This window comes from Pygocentrus nattereri, chromosome 26 (assembly GCF_015220715.1).
Source record: "Pygocentrus nattereri isolate fPygNat1 chromosome 26, fPygNat1.pri, whole genome shotgun sequence".
In the NCBI taxonomy this organism is placed as follows: Eukaryota; Metazoa; Chordata; class Actinopteri; order Characiformes; family Serrasalmidae; genus Pygocentrus; species Pygocentrus nattereri.
This window is the reverse complement of record NC_051236.1, coordinates 16,244,587-16,265,472: the sequence shown is the minus strand read 5'-3', so window position 1 is coordinate 16,265,472 and position 20,886 is coordinate 16,244,587. Positions and strand designations below refer to the sequence as shown.

At 37.1% G+C, this 20,886-nt stretch overlaps 1 protein-coding gene across 1 annotated transcript in view; it reads left to right on the top strand.

The window, feature by feature from the left end:
* LOC108436286 (metabotropic glutamate receptor 4) overlaps positions 1-20,886 on the top strand; it is a 214,149-nt gene that overhangs the window by 40,349 nt on the left and 152,914 nt on the right. The window lies entirely within an intron of this gene.

The following is a 20,886-nucleotide window of genomic DNA, read 5'->3' as shown; positions in this document are numbered from 1 at the left end:
TCTGCTCTAACACTCAGCTTTATTGCAAGTGAGGGTCACGCTCAGTGTACACTGAGTTTACATAAAGGTTTCTTAGGAGATATTTCTCAGGTTAGGTACAGAATAATAGACTGGCCACCCCAGAGTCCAGACCTCATTGAATGTGTTTGGGATTATTTGGACCATGGGAAGCTGAAAATGTAACCAACTTCTAAGATGGAATTTTGAAGGTGTGGAACAATATCCCTTCAGATTTCCGTGTGTATCACCAGATAAATTCTTAATCTTTCCTGTAGGATAGTAATTAGGTTTGTCATAATTGTGAAACTTGGCAGTCATTTCATTAACATGTGAGTTAGGGTAAAATACTCACTATGCTTAGCTCTTTTGCTCCCATTGAGCTCATCCTTTTAACTCTGATGGCTCCTCTGTGGCACCCTGCACCTCTTCCCTGATTAGATGCCTTTCTCCTTAATGAAAGCCATGTCTCTATGCCCTCCAGCAATTTGTTCTTCTTAATGTAATTATTGACCAAGTTAATGCATTACAAGTGTACTTCATGTCTGTGCAATTGAGATACCTGATGTAAAACATATTGATTAATCTAGGTGTGGAGCAGTTTTCCTTCAGTGCATTGATTGGATCCCTAAGTGAAGAAACAGAGCCAGAAATGTAAAGATCAGGCCACCTGAAAAATTGATAGCTTATATTGTTTATAAAAATACAGACGTCTAACAGGCTGGATTGTTCAAGCTGCAGAAAATACATATTGCATCCGACGAGTACACTATTAAAAGTAAACATGCTAATAAGAGTTCTCATAAGTGATGCCACATTAAGGGCTCACCAATCTTATCCACAAAAGAAAGCGTGTTTCCCTCAGTGGAGAGTTCATAAAGAAACAAACTGTAAATGTGCAAATGTGAAAAACCTTTAAAAGTTTAACGAATCTTCGTGCAATGCATGGGTCCTCAATCCCACTCCTGGTGACCCCATATTGTTGCACATTTTTGTGTTTTCCCTACACACTTAAAAAGGATAGTTCTTCAAAGCTTCTTTAGTAAACGCAATGGCTCTATTTAGAGCCATGAGTTCTATTTACAACCATTTCGTGCTTACAGGGTTGTATATGATTCTATACAGATCCTTTTTGAAAATGATCCTATAGCACCAAAAATGGTTCTTCTATTGTTATTAGCTTGACATACAAAACATTTTCAAAAAGGTTCTATATAGAACCATAGAAATTGTCCATCAATTTAAAGATTTATTTCACCACACAAAGACGCATATAAGCATGAAATGTTTCTATGTAAAACCAATGTCTTTATTAAAGAACTCTTGAAGAGCCATCCTTTTAACAGTGTGTCTTCCACAGCAAATGAGGAGCTTTCAGTAAGTGAAGGAATTAAAGTAGGTGTGCTACATAAGACAAAGCACAACAATGTGGGATTGGCAACCCCAGACATCTGTCCACCATTGCAAACTGCAAAAATGCTTTTTTTTTTTTTTTTTACATTTTTACATTCTTATTAAAACTTTTCTGTTTTTTTCTGGAATTCTGTGAAGCTGCTTTGTGACAACATTCATTGTAAAAAGCGCTATACAAATATATTTGATTTGATTTGATTTGAAAACAACTCTGCATAGAAACGTTTTTACATGATGGAAATGTATTGATAAATGACAAATGCAACAAACAGTGATGGAATAAGTGTTGATATAAGCATGTTTGGCACTATAACATCTCAGAACTGTCTGCCCTGGTAGTGTTGGAAGTGCTTTGATTGACGACGGTGAAGTGGGACAGTGATGTCAGCCCTCATTAAATGGGCCAACTGTCCGCTCTGCCCAGCATTTCTGAACTGTTAAGGCTACAGCCATATGCAGCTGACAAAACACTGTCAGAACTGCTCTGCCTAGAACTAACAAAGGTCTGAATCCCATCCTTGTATGTGGTGAATGAAACTCTCATCATGTGCCATATGTTGCAAGCATGGGACACAATCTTCAAGACTTCCCACAGTACAGCTTTTTGGAAATTAGCTTAAAGTTTGTGAAGTATTTGAATGAAAACTTCACTATGATGTAAGTGCATCAGATCAATTTAAAGGTTTTTCCTACGACTGTATAATTTGTTGGAGAACCATTTAAAAATCTTGAGTGTAGCACTTTTTTTTATTATTATTTGATCCAGTGAGCTGTACTGTAGATTTCCTGTACAGCTTTGAAAGTGGAAAATTCCTGTCAATCTGAAAGCAGTACTTTCTAGGGAGGAGAAGTCAGATGTCTGCTGTGAGCCATTTCTGCATTTCTACACTCTTGATAAGGGATTTATTTATCTCTCTCTCTCTCTCTCTCTCTTTTTTTTTTGCTAAATTTAAAAAACAAGCAAACAGTACCAGTATCTGCTATGCTACTGTTCATATTTGTAAGCCTGAAGCTCACACACTGTGCATTTCACTCTTCACAGTCTTCTTCATACAGTCATGTGCAAAAGTTTGAGCACTCCTGGTCATATGATGAGGTTTTTTTAGGTTTAAACAACACAGAGAACACACTTCTGCACATTTTAATACAGTTTCATTGCTGAGTCCAACATATTTAGGGTACAAACAAACAAATGAACAAATAAATGGCCTGTGCAAAATTTATGGTACAGTATATATTGATTTGTATGTGCTGTTTTCTCAAAGATGTCAAGCAACTAAAATTTGCAGAAATATGACAGATTTAAATTTCTTCTCCGTTGATATGTGCGCTTATTTCCCATTAGAATATCAACAAAACATGAAATTTAACTAGGTTGTTCAAACTTTTGCATAGTATGCAAAACATCAGCATATGTCAACTGAAATGTCAGCTTTATAGAAAAATCAAAAATGTATTAATTTGAGCGTATGTTAATACAAAATGTTTTTATTATGAAACATTTCTGGCCAATACACCATGAAATGTTTACAGAATGTAAAGGAAATTTAAATTTTTCAAATGGTGAAATTGGAACTACAGTGTTTTGTCATGACTATGGCAATGTTTTGCTATGGAATAAGAAAAGGATGCGTTAGAATATCTAAGCAACACATCATTAAAGAAAAGTGGTGGAAGGTGGAAGGAGTTCGTCCCACACTAGCTGAACATCTCATATGATGAAAACATGAGTTCTACCTGAAGCCAAGGCGCTGTTACGGGAATGATATTAAACCTCAAATCAATTCAAGCCCCCAGTAGCCTGGAGGCCTTCATGAATGACGTTAATGAATGATGTGGTAGGAGTGTGTTCTGTTCGCTACTGTTAATGATATTCTTGGTAATAGCCCTGCAACAGGCTTGCAGTTGAACAGGGAGCTGCAGAGTGAGCGTGATGGTGATTGTCCAGGTTGGCTTCGGTTCTTTTTCTCTGTTCTTCCCACAGAGTATTGCTGTATAGCAATGTGAATTACTGAGCTCCTCCTTCACGTCTGGGGGCAGATGAAGGCTAATGCTTCTGCAGCAGAGCCAGAGAGAGGCAGAGATATGCTTGATGTTGTCTCTTGTCCTCATTTACATGCTTTTTTCCAAACGCTGTGCCAAAGTGCTGGGATCAGAGAGCCGACACCGTCTCCTTTTGAAGTTTAAATAGATGTTGATGGTTCTCCTCTTTTAGAGCTGGCAGTGTGCGACGAGTACATCTTTTACCATGAAATTACCACAAGAGAAACAGGTTGCAGGGCTCCTTCAAAAAATGCAATGCAATGTGGATTTTATACTATTTCAGTGTACTCAACACAAAGCAGACTTAAAAAAGAAGCAAAAGGAATTTTCAACAAGGCATATACTTTAGTCCTCGCATGTATTGGTCCGCAAAGGGCTTAAAAGCCCATTGGTTATGATAACTGCAGGAACATGAAAAATGAGCTGGGGAAAGTGGGCCAGCATTGAAGGGTCTTCTCTAAGAACTATGCCCTCATTTTCCAGTGTATAACATTGTAGTGCTCTGTGATAAAATGGAAGTGCAAATGGTCTGATAGTCCTCTCAAAGAGCTACGATATAATACTTAAATATTGCTTTTGACTATGGTTGTCTAAACATGGCTTACCCATGTATCACAGAAGAAATTCCTTTCCTTTTTTTCCTTTTCATTTCATTTATCATTTGTTAAAACATGCCTGCTGTCATAGCAACATCATAGAGAACTTTCATATCAAATATATCCACCACTATTTCCACCATCATATACGTATTTCACTGAAGGTTTAAATGCCTTTGTGAGCATATTTACAGATTTAATATTGTAGGTTGTTTTCAAATATTCATTCAGCTGAGCGCACAGAAAAAAGAATTTCATGTTCTTTCTGGAATGTGTTTTTCTTCAAATGTGCTTTCTATATAAACGGCTGCCTGCATCGCAATGGGACAATACCCACAAAACAGAAGATCTGAACAGCTCTCACATTCTCAGAAATGATGTAGCCATCTGAATACATTACACTGCAAACATATTTGTAACTTTGTATTGCACAGGGCTTTTGATTGATTTCGGCTAATTGTTTAGCTTTCAGATGATTCCATCCTTGCACACTTCACTGCGGAGCTGTGAATGGTTGCTCCACAGTGCAGATGGATATCGACCTTTTCGTTCTCTGCTGATGTAAGTTTTTTTTTTCCCTGTGACATCCCAAACTCCAAAGATCCATGTTTTTCTTTAGGCAAGATGTGTGTCCCCTGTTTCCCACCAAACCACAGTCTGATGAAATATTAACCACCTCCACAGCTTATCTTCAGAGCAGTGTGTGGCTGAGCTCCCACTAGACAATGATTTATTTAGCTCTAAAGACCTGTCTTCCAATTAGGGAGGTGAGAATGACACTTCTGAAGGTCACCAAGTCAGCAAACTGTTTGTACTGTTCACTTTCTCAAGCACAGGTCAGAACAGTGGTGTTTGATTCTTGGCCAAAATTGCTAAGGAGCTTCAGAAAATACTTCCAATCTTAAAACTAAAGGTGCCAAAAAGGGTTCTTCCAGGTGATGCCATAGAAAAAAAGGTTTATTTCCCCAAAGAACCTATTAGTGGATAGTAATTTTACAGAGCCATTTATATAATTTGTGATGTGTGAACTATTTCTGATGTGTGAAGAGCCTTTTTACTCCTTAAATTCCCAGGTTTATTACATCTTAAGGCTTATTATTCATTTATTACATGGAAAACAATACAAGGATGACCAATCCCTTTGAGTTTGCATGTTATCACTTCTTACGTTATTGCACAGAGAGCTCATTTTTTGAAGTGGTATATTATTAAGGGTACAGAGAAAAAATATATCCGTATGGGTATTTTGTCTTATTCAAAAGTGAAAGTATGGAGCTAAAAGTGCAAATTGAGGGAGAAAAAAGAGAAAGTCATAGACCACCATTTATTCATTTAATTTCCTATCAAAATGGTCATTGAGTACAATTAGATATTTCCAAGGAGACTAGATATGAGATAATCCACTTACTTAAAGAAAACATCAAAGGAGAATAAGTGATCGGAGTTTCCAAAACTGGGCCTCTCAATGGGACTCTCGAGCTGGTGGACCACCAAAACTGTCATCATCAGACAAACAGTACTTAAAGCTTCCATCTTTCAGAAATAGAAGAAAATCAAGCTGCACTCTGGCCTCAAATCTGAAAACACCCACAGGTGCTCCTGTCCATCATTCTACTGTGAGAAGACAACTCAACACTATGCGTCTGAAAGGATGTGTAGCTGTGAAGAAGCCACTACTGAGATAAAGAATTGACAAAAAAAAGAAAATTGCTAATAAAAAGAAGCTACTAGTGCTCTCAGCACAACAGACTGACCACACCAGAGGTAACAGAGAGTAGGGTATAACCAAGCACATTTTAATTTTAGCTAAGTTGTTTTAAAAATATGTAGACAAGATGAGCGAACATTTGTTGTTTTATACAAGCAACCTACACATATCTGTTACAAATGAAAATGGTATATGGAATACCTACTAATTCAGCTGGGAGCACAAATATTATAACTTGCCTAGTAGTTAGGGTTAACTGTAACAGACTGAAGTGCTAGTCGTAACAGCTGCTAACCGAGAAGTCTGGTAAATGATGACTACAGTTCAGAACATTTAGTATATATGTTGTTTGAAGTGGTCCTAGTGACAGATAAATAACCTGAAGATGATCCAGACCTTAACATCATTTGGATTACTTGGATCATGAGAAGCAGAAAATGCAACCAACTTCTAAGACTGAACTTTGGACGTGCTGGACCCTTCCGATTTCTTTGAAAAACTAAAAGCAAGTCTCCCTGAAACAATGAAAGCTGTAATAAAGGCAAGAAAATGGACTGGAAGCTAAATTACTGAGAAATTTGATATGACATTTGTTTAAGTTTCTGGGTTATTGTCTGTTAATTATAAGTATTCTGCATTTTTCCTGACTCTGACAAGAGTAAATTGTCTTAAGTGATTGTTTTAACTGGGGATTAAATGATTGAAAGATGGCATTTTACTTTTGTACAGTATTGTATAGACTTATGTATATAAAAGTAAAAAGTAAATATTGTAACAAGTAAAAAGTTTTCTTTTGCAGGTGTTATGTAATGCAGTGGTGTGACGACTGATGCTGGAAGTAGTTCTCACACACAAAAAAAAATTGATCATAGCCATGTACAGTTCAACTTTATAGTGAAATTCATTTGGTTGAATGTTTTCATAAAAACAATGAATTCCACTGGAGAGGAACTCAATTGAGTGAGAAAAAGAGAACAATTGCTTGGCCTTTAAGTGGCACTTTGAAGGTATTAATGAAAATGTAATGAGTTAAAGGAATGTTTGTTTTTCTCTCTTGGAACTGTAATCATGTAAAATTACAAGTAATCAAGGACACAAGTACAAAGAATCCAAAGCAATCCTTAAGTAATGAATTACAATTATCCAAGCATTTTCCACTCCAGATTAATGGCATATTTGTAGAGATTTGCACTGTAAATTACAACGACCTGTCAGAAAGTTACTGGTTTGCAAATTAACCCATGATGTACTGTAATAGAGTAATGATACCAAACCACAGAATTTCCATTTTTCACACTCACTCAGTAAACTAAGACTGCACTGTGCATTTTGGCACACCTCACTGACAGAAGCGCACAGCTGGGTGTAGACAGCATCAGCCAGGGTGACCCATACTTTAGCCCCTATGGAGTTAGAGGGGGTTATGTTCTTTGCTCAAGGGCACAGTGTGAGTAGGTAGACCAAAATATTATGTGTTGATGTGCTTGCCACGAATGTTAAGTGATGGTCTGGAGCTGTGGGAGCTTGCATACTAACAGCCTGGATATTGAAACCTCTGAATTCAGGGTGTTGGCCTAGAACCTAAACTAAATCTACTGTTCTTCCTCCATGTGAAAATAGCCTATTACTGCTGGTGTATTACAACAGGTTTTAATGTTACTGTAATCCAATGAAGAGTGGATTTAAGTTTTCTTCATTTCCTCAGTTCATAGGTTTTCCTCTCCTGGGCTTTCTCCTAGTGCTGTGATGGGTTGCCCACCTCTACAATGACTCAGTTTATAAATACTGCCCTAACGGAGCACTTCCTTTCCTCTCCAGCTCTCCTGTTCCCAGAACTAATTCTATCATTAGAAAGCAATTCAGAGTTGAAAGCTTGCCTAGTAACTGTATTTATACATTGGCAATGTCAGATCTATCGAAAAGTGCCACGTTCTATTCAGTGTTTTCAGTAAGGGGTTCAAGGCATTTCTAACAGAGAAGTCTGATAAATTATAACTACAGTTCAGTACATTTAGTACATATGTTGTTTGAAGTGGGACTGGTGATCGATAAATAACCTGATGGTGATGTGGAAAATGAGATAATCACCATTTGGGAAAAGAGCTGAGAGAGAATTGGAGAGGACTAATTTACAGTTAAACAGCTGCAAATATTTTGGAAAAGCTGGGTTCACATTTGAGAAGGTGTGTGCAGGCAAGCTCCAATAGTCTGTGTGTGAAAGAGGGAGAGAGAGTGAGAGAGAGAGAGAGACAGAGAGAGAGATTTGTTAAGAAACGGCCTGCTACTTCTCTGTGCTATGCACTGTAACACTAGCTTTGCCACATGGCTCTTCTTCTACTTACTACTTACTTTAAGTTTAGCTTGAGTGCATGGATCCAAAATTAAATGCCAATGTGCCTTTGAACATCTTTGAACTTGCTCATTGCAGTGAAACGAATAAGCAAACAAACAAATAAATAAAACATAACTAAAGACACTGGGCATCACTTTGGAGCCACTAGCTCTAACCTGGAGAAAAAGTTCTTCTGATCCGAAAACAAGTTTAAAAGAAACTCTTTAGTAGAAATGGGATTGTAAAAAGGTAATAAATAATATCAAATAAAAAACATTGAATTATCAAGGGGCCATTAGAATGCTATGGTACAGTCAATTCCCCACTACCTCTGCTCTGTGTGATTTACTGAATAAAATTTGCAGGACTTTCTGTACTGCTTAATTGTCCTGGAGGTTAACTGAATTACTCAAAATTCTGCTGTAAACCTCATGGACTTGGCTCTGGAAACTGCTTGCAGTCTGAAGTTTCTCCAGCAGGAAGCATTATTGGCATGCAAGTTACCATAAATCTGCACCAGAAGAAGTTTATGAACACACATGTTTACAGTAACGTTTCTTATAATGGCAGATGAAAGAGTTTCACAGTATTGTTTTATTTAATATGTGATTTTCATGAAAACAGCTAATGTTCATAAAAGGTCTATAATCTAGAAAAGAAGACAGAGTAGAAAGTAGGTCAAGGCTGCAGCAGGCTTCTGTTTTGTTTGGGGGTGGGGCAATATAATTGATAAACTATTTTTTTTAGAAAATATGCTGTTTTTAGATATCACCTAGTCTGAACCAGAGCTTTCCAACTAAAATATCTGTCAAAATAAATATGATTACAGAAATTGAGCTTTGTGTGTCAAACCCTGACAAATTTTACGTTGGACCACAAAGTAAAACGGCAAATTTAATGATGAATCTGTGAACTAAAAGTTACAAAACAATGAACTATTTTACATTTGTAAAGGGGATTTGAAAGCCTCTCATTTTTTACTTTAGGGGTCTTAGTTGTGTTAAAACTAACTCCACCATGAGGAGGCTATACTTTAGCCTTTCACTGTGAGTTGTTTATGAACATAACAATGTGCTATGTTACAGACACCAACAAAAAGAATAAAATAATTTAGTTGTAATTTCTGTGATTTATACAAACAACTAGCAATCAAAAAACACTGACAATTAAGAAACGGATCTCAGGATTAAATCTGAGAAGTGCGTATCTGATTGCTGTGAAAATATGCAGATGACAATGTTATGCAAATACAAGATGACCAAAAGCCTGTTTAACAACATAAAATGCTTTATTTTGTTCTGTGTTAGGTTGTGCTTTGCTTTTCCTCTGTTTTTAGATGTTAAATTTAAAATTAGTTTAATCTGGTAAAGGGGGATATAAATAAAGCAATAAATAATGTAATGCAACATGTAATGTAATTTGTCTGCATGTTCGTAAAACATTTTGTTCCTTGTTGCACCGTGTTGTTCCTGGAGGAACATAATTTCACTCCACTGTGTACTTGTACATAGATGGAATGAGCATAAAAGCCTCTTGACTTGACTTGTAATGTAATAGTTTATAGTAATTACCTGACTTTTTCTAGTAAGCCACTTTTCTGATCACAGTGCTGATCAAATTATGTTTTGTTGATTTTCTTAGTAAAAATAAGTTAACACATCTTCCACAGGGAACACATTTAAATATGGTATAATTCTGCATATTTTTGTGCACAGTTTTGCTTTCTGAGTTAACATATTGGAAGAAAACAAACAAAAAACATAATTAAAAATGTGTCATAACTTTGGCACAGGCCACATTTTATGTTTCATTGTCTCCGTGTATGTTTAATTCAGCAAACAACCAGGGACTGTGCTTTAAATGTGCAGATGTGTGCTCGCTGTAGAGAATGTGTTAACTCATTCTCAAAATGAAATCAGTCACCAAAACTTTTGCATACAACTGTATATGGCAGTAATTAATCATTTTAGGACATTTATTTATTCTGTACAGCTTCTGGAATAAACAATGATAACAAAACAACAAAAGGATGAAAGTCTTACATAAAATGCAAATATCAGATAATTTTAGCTAATAAAATTAATTCTTACAAAACACTATATGCAATAAAACACAACAGACACTATAGCCAATAAAATAAGTGCTTACTCAATGCACTTTCCTTTACCCTGTGAATTTTGACACTGTCAGGAGCTCATGTCTAAATTTTGCCTGTTTTTATTTTCAGCATTTTCCTTTTTTAGGAAGACTGAAAAAACACACATAGCCTGCATTATTTGACACTTCTTTCTCCTGTAGCCAGTGTTTTCTACCCTCTTCATTACAGTCACAGACACCATCTGTGCAACTTCTTTTTTAGCTCATAGCAGAGCTGTGAACAGAGAACAGGTATGACCTCCACTCTTCCATTCAGTCTGCACTGATTAAACCAAATTTGCAGTGAATGAAGTGGGACAAATGACTTGCCTAATGGAAATATGGAGTGTATTCAGTGGAGCATGTCACCTTCAGTGTGCTTACACTGGAAACACACTGGATCTCCTAGACTGTGAGCTCCTCTTTCAGTTCACCTTCTCATACTCTAGCGCAGACGCCTTTTTTTCTTTTTTCTTTCTTTTTTTTAATTTGCTGAGAGATTGAACAGAGATTGTTCCTTTAAGATCAATTACAGCTCTAACTGATGGAATGTTGTCTGTCCAGTGTACTCATTGAAGCTGAGAAAAGGAGATATCTTCAAAAAGGAAAGCACAGAGGAAAGATGTAGGTATAGCATGAGCAGCTATCTCTAAAGCGATAGTTTGGCCAAACATCCCATTTACACAGTTTTCCCTTTTCCCTAAATGTAGTCAGTCAGCCAAGGCATGTTTGGTGTCTGACGTTTTGCACTGGAGCTATGAGATTCATACATATGACAAGTGATGGGGTGTATAGCTGCCATTTAGCTACATCCCTAAATGATCTCATGTCTCAAACTGCATCAAGTTGATAAATAATCTCAAACAGACATAGATATTTTGCACATTTCTGAGGAATGTAACCCAAAACATATGGTATAATTGCAAAAAAGTTGGTTCTTATATCCACCAGTTCCCCATCTTACTATTACAGTTCCCCACATTACTAGTATTCCTGCCTTTGTGTAGAACCTTTCTACTCCTTCTCTCAGGTGTTTCCCATTGTGTCCAAGGTATATCTAGCCTTTTATTTCAGTCTTGTTTGTCTAGTCTTTCATGTACCCTGCATTTGGTTTCCCCTTTGTTATTTTTGCTAAAAAGTCATGAAGTATGTTTTTTTTGTATTATTCTCAGTGTTTGTTCTTGTTAATTGTCATCAATAAAACCAACTTGTGCTTACATCCAGCCTTATCACCTGCCAAACACGAAACAGCCACTCACAGACACCATGTTTCTTTAGTGCAGCATTCTGTAGAGATCTACATTTTCTAACTATATGCCTAGTGATATTTTTATCTTACAGCACCCCTGCTGTAAGAGCTGTAATTATTGTTTAGGATGTAGCATTAAGGTCTAGATTTTTCCTCATTTAGTGTAGCTTGTCCATTGTAGCACTGAATATTCATAAAAACTATGTAGCACTACTGCCTGGATTATCTGCTTTTAAAACTCATTTATTTTTTGTACATTTCATCTGTATGTTATGTATATGTTTTCACCTTGTTGAGGGCCATTTTATGCGGCACTGCCACAAACCTCTCCTGTTTGAGCCCCTCTCTCAATTTCATCAGTCTTTAGAATGTTGACTGTGCAAAGTTGTTCTATTGACATGAACATCATATCATCTGTTAGATCAGTTGATGTCCAAACAGAGTCACTTCTTGTTACTCGTTAGGGAGTCACTTGTTGCTTGCCAGTTCACATGGCAACATTAGCTATTTTGTAGTGTTTCACAATAAATGAAAAAAAGTTTTCAAACTGAACTAGATAAATTATTGAAGCATAAATGATTTCCACACACGAGATGTGGTTTGTTTTGGTTGGAGTTCATAAAATAATTTTTTTTTTTAATTCCATTGTTCATATAACAGGTTATTGCATTAGGGGTTGGCTCTGGGCAGGCGCAGGTGGACTGAGAAAATCTGTCTGTAGTGGTGTTGAGAAATTGAAATAAACTGTCGATTATTTCTTTAGAAATAATTTTTAGTGAGTACACTACAAAAAAGGAGGATTTGCTATTAAACACCATTTCTTAATTTAAAAAATATGTTAACAGAGTTTAAGTGCATTTACCCTCCACTACATAATCATTTCTAACACATTAATGTATAAGAGATTAAGAGACCCTTATTAGTCCCACAATGGGGAAATTTCACCTCTGCATTTAACCCATCTGTGAAGTGAAACACCACATACACTCTAGTGAGCATACACACACTAGGGGGCAATGAGCACATTTGCCCAGAGCGGTGGGCAGCCCAATCCGCAGCGCCCAGGGAGCAGTTGGGGGTTAGGTGTCTTGCTCAAGGACACCTCAGTCATGTGCTGTTGGCTTTGGGGATCGAACCGGCGACCATTCGGTCACAAGGCTGGATCCCTAACCTCCAGCCCACAACTGCCCCTTATAGGAATACCGACAAAATTCCTGATGGCTGCTACTACCATTGTTAGATATGCAACACGCTTCAGCTTTTCCACTGCATGGGACAAGCTCCACTCGACCCAAATCCACTTGCCTTTTTTGGTTTTCCATAAGGTAAACCTGGTATCTGGTACTACTTTTGGTATCACCTGCGAACTAACCAAGCAGATATCGAAAGGTGACGTGGAAAAACTTCAGAGTACTGATTGGATGTAAGGAATCGTCTCTATCACCCCAAACACATATGCATACTTTAGCTGCCAGGTTAGCATACCCTCTTGCATCATTGCTGGGCAACCAGATCTGTGTTTTCATCTGACCTCTGATATTGTATTTCCCAAATTCTCCAGTTTTTGTCTTCAGTCTTTTGTCTTGCTGCCATCAACCTCTTTGTGTCCTTCACAGCATGGCAGTTTTATGTGGCATTGCTTCGATGACCAGCGACATTGAGGGGGTACTATATTTGCAGAAAAAGTGGAAAACAAAGTAGCCCATACTAAAAGCGAATAGAGTCAAGTCAAATTGAGCTGGTACCATGCAGTGGTTATTCAGTTTTACATAGAACAGTAAGTCATACAGTGTCCTGTTGAAAATTACTTAATAACTTGGTTTGAGGTTAGTGTAGAGTGATTAAGCCATGCAGTCTGCAGGATGCTAACAAGTGGATGTAAGTGTCCATTACTTATCAGACACCTTAGCCTTATAGCTCCAGAACAAAACTAAAGAAGCAAACACCAAACATGTCTTTTCTAACTGATTCTATTCAAAGTGAGAAGAAGACTGTATAAATCTGAGATTTAGAGAACCAGCACTCTAAGCAAATTGCATTTGGTGATCATTACATTAGCTCTGCTCTGTCTATAAAATGCCCTTTGAGACAGCAATTTATTAAATTTCAACCCTTTATTTGGCAGGATGACTATTCATTCACAGTAGAAACAGCCTCTCTGTTTAGAAACTTGGAAATGGAGCATAATAAATGCATCTGAATGATAACAGATTATTGAATGGGGAACAGACATTAATTTCACTATTAAAAACGACAATATGCAACACAGCCTTGAGCAGTACAAATATAGACCTGAGAACCTGTTTAATAAAGATGCTTTTTTGTGAGTGACTAATATATTTCTGTGTTTACTCCAAATGTAGACACAGTAATATTTTTATTAGGTGCATCATTGAAGAATACATGTTGAAAATTATGATATTTTGTTCATCTGGATGGATCAACTCAGTAGAGTACTTGTTAATGTGCAAAGTAAGTCTGGCGCATCACAAACCATGCTTGTAGTTCTGTGTCTAGTCAGTTATTTATATAGAATGCATCATGCACACTTTCTTGGGTGGTACCTAAGCGGTGGAATAATGACAGTGATCTTTAGACCCACGTTCCCCAAAGCATAGAGGGAAAGGCAAAGTGGAAAAGCTGTGTCTAGAAACAGCTGGACTCATTAATCATAACAGAGATGGCTGGGGCCCCTGAAGATGGGTGCAGAAGACCCTCTTCATTAGATCATCACAGCTGGACTTAGGCCAAATCCTACAGGGAAAACCTGTGGAAACAGTGAGTGGGGAAAAGAGAAAGTGCCCTTTTGCTCTGGTGGGAATCTGTTGAACTTGCTTTGTGTTTTGTGAGAACTGAGCAATATGCACCCCCTGAGCATTTTATTAGGAACACCTCCTTGTATCTACACCAATTGTCCATTTTATTAGCTCCACTTACCAAACTGGTGCTCTTTATAGTTCTACAATACAGGCTGTAGTCCATCTGTTGCTCTGCATACTTTGTTAGCTCCCTTTTACCATGTTCTTCACGGGTCAGGTCTACCACAGAGCAGGTATTATTTGAGTGATAGATATACTCTCAGCACTTCAGTGACACTGATGGTTTTTGAGTTTTTAAACATTGTGTCCACTTACTGTCCACTCTATTTGACATACATACCTAGTTGGTCCACCTTCAGTCCTTCATTAGTGGTCACAGGATGCTATTGGGTGGATATTTTTGGTTGGTGGACTGTTCTCAGTCCATCTGTGACTTTGAAGTGTTTAAAAACTCCAGCAGCACTGCTGTGTCTGATCTCATACTAGGGCAACATGCACTGACACACCACCAGCACTACAGTGTCACTTCAGTGCTGAGAATGACAAACCACCCAAACAATGCCTGCTCTTTGGTGGTCCTGTGGGGGTCCTGACCAATAAACAACAGGATAAAAGGGTTCTAACAACGTATGCAGAGAGACAGAAGGAGAACTACAGTCTGTAATTGTAGAACTACAAAGTGCACATATATGGTAAGTGGAACAAGTGGACAATGAGTGCAGAAATTTTAGATTTTTAGAAGTAGCAGTTTTTGATATCAGCTTTTTGACTTCTTGGCATCTCAAGCAGCTTCATGAGGAGCCACATGGAATGTATTTCCAACACTCTGGAAGATGCATCACACATACTGAGACCTTATTGGCTACTGAAAACTACTTTGTGGTTCAACAAAGCTGATGTTAATTTCTTATTCACCAACTTCTTACTCAAATTTGCCATTCCACTTTAAATGGTGCAGCAGTTACAGGAACGGTATCTAACAGAATCTAATTGCTGCCTATTTAAGGTGGAACAGCAAATTCAAATAAGGAGCCAAATTCTGCCTCTTTATAGTTCCATCCTAAACAATCTAAAGCCCTGCTAATTGTGTGCAATAACTTGACTCAGCTGGTGCAGCATTCCTAATGAAAAGGAGGTCCATTGATGGATCCCATAATAAAAGTTTGTGGCTATGATGAATTTGTTTATAACAGAATGTCAAGCCTGATGTATCATTTACAAGCAAAACACACTACTGATGCCTACAATATCTAAACTTTTGTCTAGTACTACACTATTGAGGACTTCTGTGATTACTTTTGGCAGTTTACACAGAAAACTTGAGTTGTGATGTGTCATCAGATGACAAGACCCTTTTTGGAATATGAAGTGAAAGCTTGTTATTAAACTTTACTGCACAGCTATTTCTGATAGAATCTTACTGAAGCTTACTGAAGAATCCTTACCAAATCACAGGGCCATTGCAAGGAAGGTTAGAGCCACATTTCATTGATATGAGAGGGTCAAACCCTTGAATTCTTTTGTGTCACCTCCATAGTCTATGGTATAGTCAAAGATAAGTAAATTGTCAGGAAACAAGGTGCATTAGATGCTGGTGCTGCTTGATTGGACAGGGTCTAAGGTGATCAAAAATGACACTGTACAGGTACTGTGGAGGAATGTTCATCAAAGTACAAAAGATGTAAATGCACCCTCAAAGGTACAACAATGATTTTAAGGTCCAATTGTGTACCATATATAAGATTTTCCCAGTGGAAAAGTACATAGAAAAGTACATATTTGTACCTTTTCATAACCTATTGTTTTAAAAAAAGAACAATAAAATAAAAAGCCTGAAGACGAGATAGAGTGTGTGGAGTCAATACAACCTAAAAAATATAATTTCAATGAATTATGGTACAGTTACATTCCCTAACTAAAGGTACTGAAATGTACCCTTGATGGAGGCACCGCAGTGACCGTTTCATTACTTTTTTCTGAGAGTGTGTATGTGTTACATTACTCAACTTCTCATTTCTGACTTTCTGTTCCTGCCATAGTAATTCATTAGTGTAGCATATAAAAGCCTTATTTGAGCCTAATGGGGTGAATGATAGAATGGATAAATAATTATATTAAATTATGTAAAAAACATACATGTATTTTAAGAGAGAGAGACATTTCAATGGAATGGGTTATTCCTGTATTATTTCTACAGTTTTGAGATTGATTTCTAATTTTATTCTACAGTGTGCAAGCCATTGGCTGATTTTATTGATGGTGGTATAATGTTCCCTAATGCTTATAGTGGCTTTGCATTCCTTGAAAATGTTCAAATTTAAAGTTATTAGAAATGATGTTTGTGTTTAGAAGAGACATAAAAAATGCACCATGTGTTCATCTTTACATGAAGTAATATACAGTTGTGTGAAAAAGTTTGAACACCTTTGAAATAAATCAGTACATTCCATACAGAGCACACATGTAAATATTATATTTTTACTGCAAATTTAAGTGCACATTTGATATATTTGCTGAGTCGAACAAATTAGAAAAAAATCTAAAATCTAATATATGCTTTAACTTTTGCACAGGTCACATTTTATGTTTCATTTCTCTTTTATTCTCTGTCGAAGATAGATTAATTTACTTTCACTCGGACAATCAACAAGGCATTTACTGAGGAGGGGTGCGTAAACCTTTGAATACTTTTACAAATTTTGTGCTCAGACATTTGGAGGACAGGGACTCAGTGGGGAAATGCTCACACTGAGCATAATCAGCGTGAATTAAATATATTTTAATGTAATTTAATTTAATGGCAGAGTGTAGTCACTTCAGCTAACACCTGAACTCCAATTATCAGTGTGTGTGAGTTATCCACTACACTATACAACAACTTCAAATCAATTATGTTTTAACTCACTGTAACGAAACAGACTTAGTTAGCCGCCTGCAGGTAGAATGGGCTTTACTAGTTTGTCTGAAATCCACAATCAAGGTCAAAAAACAGACAAAGGTCAAAACCAAAATGAGCCAAAAATAAACAAACATGTTTATTTACATTCTGATGCCTCAGGCATCATAACAACTGCACCATTTAAGGTGGAACAGGAATTTTCTAAGAAGATGCTAACAAACGGCCTTAGCTTCATATCACCAAAGAATTAGTGGTGGGCAATAATATATAATTGTCCTACACCCCCTCTTTGAAGGCATATGATTCGCTAAATGTAAATAAAGACCAGCAGCGAGGTTGCTGAACTTTACCCTCCTCTGCTATCACTACAGACTGGCAGGATTGCCTACAGAGCACCAATACTAGCCTGTTAATGAAGTAATATATTTTTTATTTGAGAGTTGTCCCAATTCCATAGGGGAATATTTCAACCACTACCCCTTGTAACTCAGTTCAAGGTGACACTCAAAAACAAGGGGCAGGGGTGAAAATAAGAAGTGGGACCTTACTATACATGCTGACCAAGACTCAGTCTGAAGGCAGCAGGACATCGGCTCAAGCCCCTTTGGAAGCTATATGTGCAGGGTGGTATGTTTAAAACCTTTTCTTCTTTCTAGAGTGGTGGAATATAATTTAAGGAGAGTAAAAATGGCATATGCAGTTGGGCATTTGCAAGCTAAGTAAGCTTTTCAGAGTTACGAGTGACAGAGACTCTGCTCTGATGGATTACTCCAGCAGTTATATTAAGTGGTATACAGTCTTTCTTACACTTATTCTGTTTCAGGCATTAAATCTCATGGTATTAATTAGCAAACTTCCACAGCCAACAGCTTGACTATAGCACATGAGGTGTGGGGTGGAGTGCTTGCTGTAAGCGAAAGGGAGGATTCCCTGAGCATTTGGATAATGAGTGATCTTTAGCAGCAGGTGCTTGACACTCCCCCGACATTACTCAATGAGATCACAGTCGATGTTAGTTAAATAACCCTCTCTCTGAAAATGCTGCATGCAAATAGTTGCTACATTTCCCTACAATAAAAAGCAGTCACGCTACCGATACACTTTCAAATAAATCAGCTGAAACAAACAGTGCAAAAGAGAGCGTGGAACATATGGACCAGGCCTTTTTTCTCATGGGAAGGATTTTCTTCTAGGCTCTGTTATCAAAGCACAGTGCTGAAAAACCATTTCATAGTCCCTTCAGAAACCCTGTTGTGAGTCTTTGAAGTATAGTGTGCTTGAGGAGACATCTCACGTGCATTTTATTAGTAAAGGAGGAGGGAGAGAAAGGAGAAAAAGAGACAAAAAAGATCAAATGAGAGATGATCAACTTGGCTCAGTACAGGGATTACAGGCCACTATGATACCGGATTAAACCTGTTATCAAATTTTAAGAAATCCAATAAGGCTGTGTGGATTTTAGTAATAATCGGGTTATTCAGTGCATGTTTGCCATTAATCTGATATCTTTCTTTTTTTCAACTGTGCAGAAATAGCTGGAGCAGATTTGCCTCGGAAGGAATAAATAAGCTTGAAATATGACCGATTTAAGTTCATCCATGTCGCTCTTCTGCGTTCCCTTCGTTGGTTTCCTGCAGCTGTCCACATTAGATTTCAATCCTGATGCTTGCCTACAAAGCAAAGAATGGGCCTGAAGGCAATGGCCAAAACCTGAACTTTACCTCTTTACCACAAGCCATTAGTACAGCTCAGCTTGACCTTCCATCCCTAAAGACTTGTGGAAAACAAGCATCAAGACTCCTGTTAAACTCACCCGGGGTGTCTTCAAAAGCCACAAACACTTATTAAAATAGCTTGTAATTATAATTATTAAATGTCTTGAAATCTCTGTGCACTGTGCATCCTTACATATCTAGGAATAGATATCTAAGTATCAGCACTGAATACTGTCTCTGTCTGGGTCTAAACTCAAGGATATCTTTAGATTCCAGCCTATTTATACTAGCTTAATGACACATTTTCTGAATAGACAACAAAGCACTTTTGTAAATCACTCTGGATAAAAGTGTCTGCTAAAAAGCTGTAAATGCAAATACTTGGCAGTAAATATTAGAAATTATCACTGTTAAAAAGAGGCACATCCACCAAAATAATTACAAAACAAAAAAAAGAAAAAAAAGATTTTATTCCAATTAATTTTGGAGCGTTTCTATTGGTCCAATCATCATGAAAGTTTAACACAATGTAAATTACAGCTGCTGTGTTTAAATGACAGAAGAAAATATACATATTTTTACAGCAACATAAAAATATTTCATAGTAATTTTCCAGTAAGTACCTTAATTTTACATCACATCTCTGTTTGGTGTTTTATGTGGGGTTTTAATTATTAATAAAACAAAAAAAAATCATTCATTCATTTTGGTGGGTTACAATGGACCTAGAGGCATTTAAAAAAGAAATCTGATTATTGACTGACTCATGAAGACTTGAAGTGTTAATATTTTCGGAAGCGCATGAAAAAAACTGTAATTTAAAAATATATATATTATTGGCAAAATCTTTGCAGTTATCAATTTACTATCTGCGTGAAAACATATTTGGAGCTTAGAGCAAAGGTGCAGCTTAGAGCAAAGGTGTGAGCATTGCTTTGAAGCTAAAATGGGTGATAAATGGCAGTTCCTGACACAACAGCAACGCAGGTGTAGATGCTGCTGTTGTGTCCAAATGAAATAAATCAAGCTAAGATGTTGTCAATGTGTTGTCACATGAATGAGCTTGATGTTCACTTTTCCATTATTTCTCCTCCTAAATTGAGTCCAACTATAATTTAAACATATTTCTGTGTGATCACTGAAAATTCCTCAAAGTAGAAGCCCCATCTACTCCATATAAAGGATGGAATATATATATATATATATGGAATTTATATGGAATTTCAAATTTTGTTACATGCTCATTCAAACATCACTTGGAGTAAAGTTACATTGTGAGGTGCAGCATATGTGTGAGAGCTTTCAGGAGTGAAAGGCCAGTGTGTTTCTTCTGACACATGAGTTCCATGGCAGGATGCAGCATAAGGAATAATTTCCATCTACCCAATTCATCAGATACAGCCACTTAAGATAGAAAAATAATAATTGTATAAAAAGATAAAGAATAAGTATAAAAAGATAAAGAATAATAGTAATAAACACCAACAACAACTTAACACAAGATATTAAAAAACAAACTCTGGTTAACAGGAGGCTGATCCGAATGTAGCCTTTTTTATTTCAGAATTGTGGGAATGTAAATTCAGTAACTAACATTCAATCCTTTTGACCTTGGGAGCCCATAGCAACCTTTTAAATGGAAGACAGACAGAGAGAGAAGGGTTGACTATGTTTGTGCATTTGAGAGAGAGAGAGGGAGAGAGAGAGAGGGAGAGAGAGAGAGAGAGAGAGAGAGAGGGAGAGAGAGAGAGAGAGAGAGAGCGAGAGAGGGAGAGAGAGAGAGAGAGAGAGAGAGAGAGAGAGAGAGAGGGAGAGAGAGAGAGAGAGAGAGAGAGAGAGAGCACTTCTCAGTGAGAATTCTGTGAAAAGAATATAAACAACAATATATATATATATATAAAAATATAAAATGCAACTCCTGCCAATCCAGACCTGTCTTCGTTTCTTCACTCCCTTTATGACTCATTCCTTTTCATTAT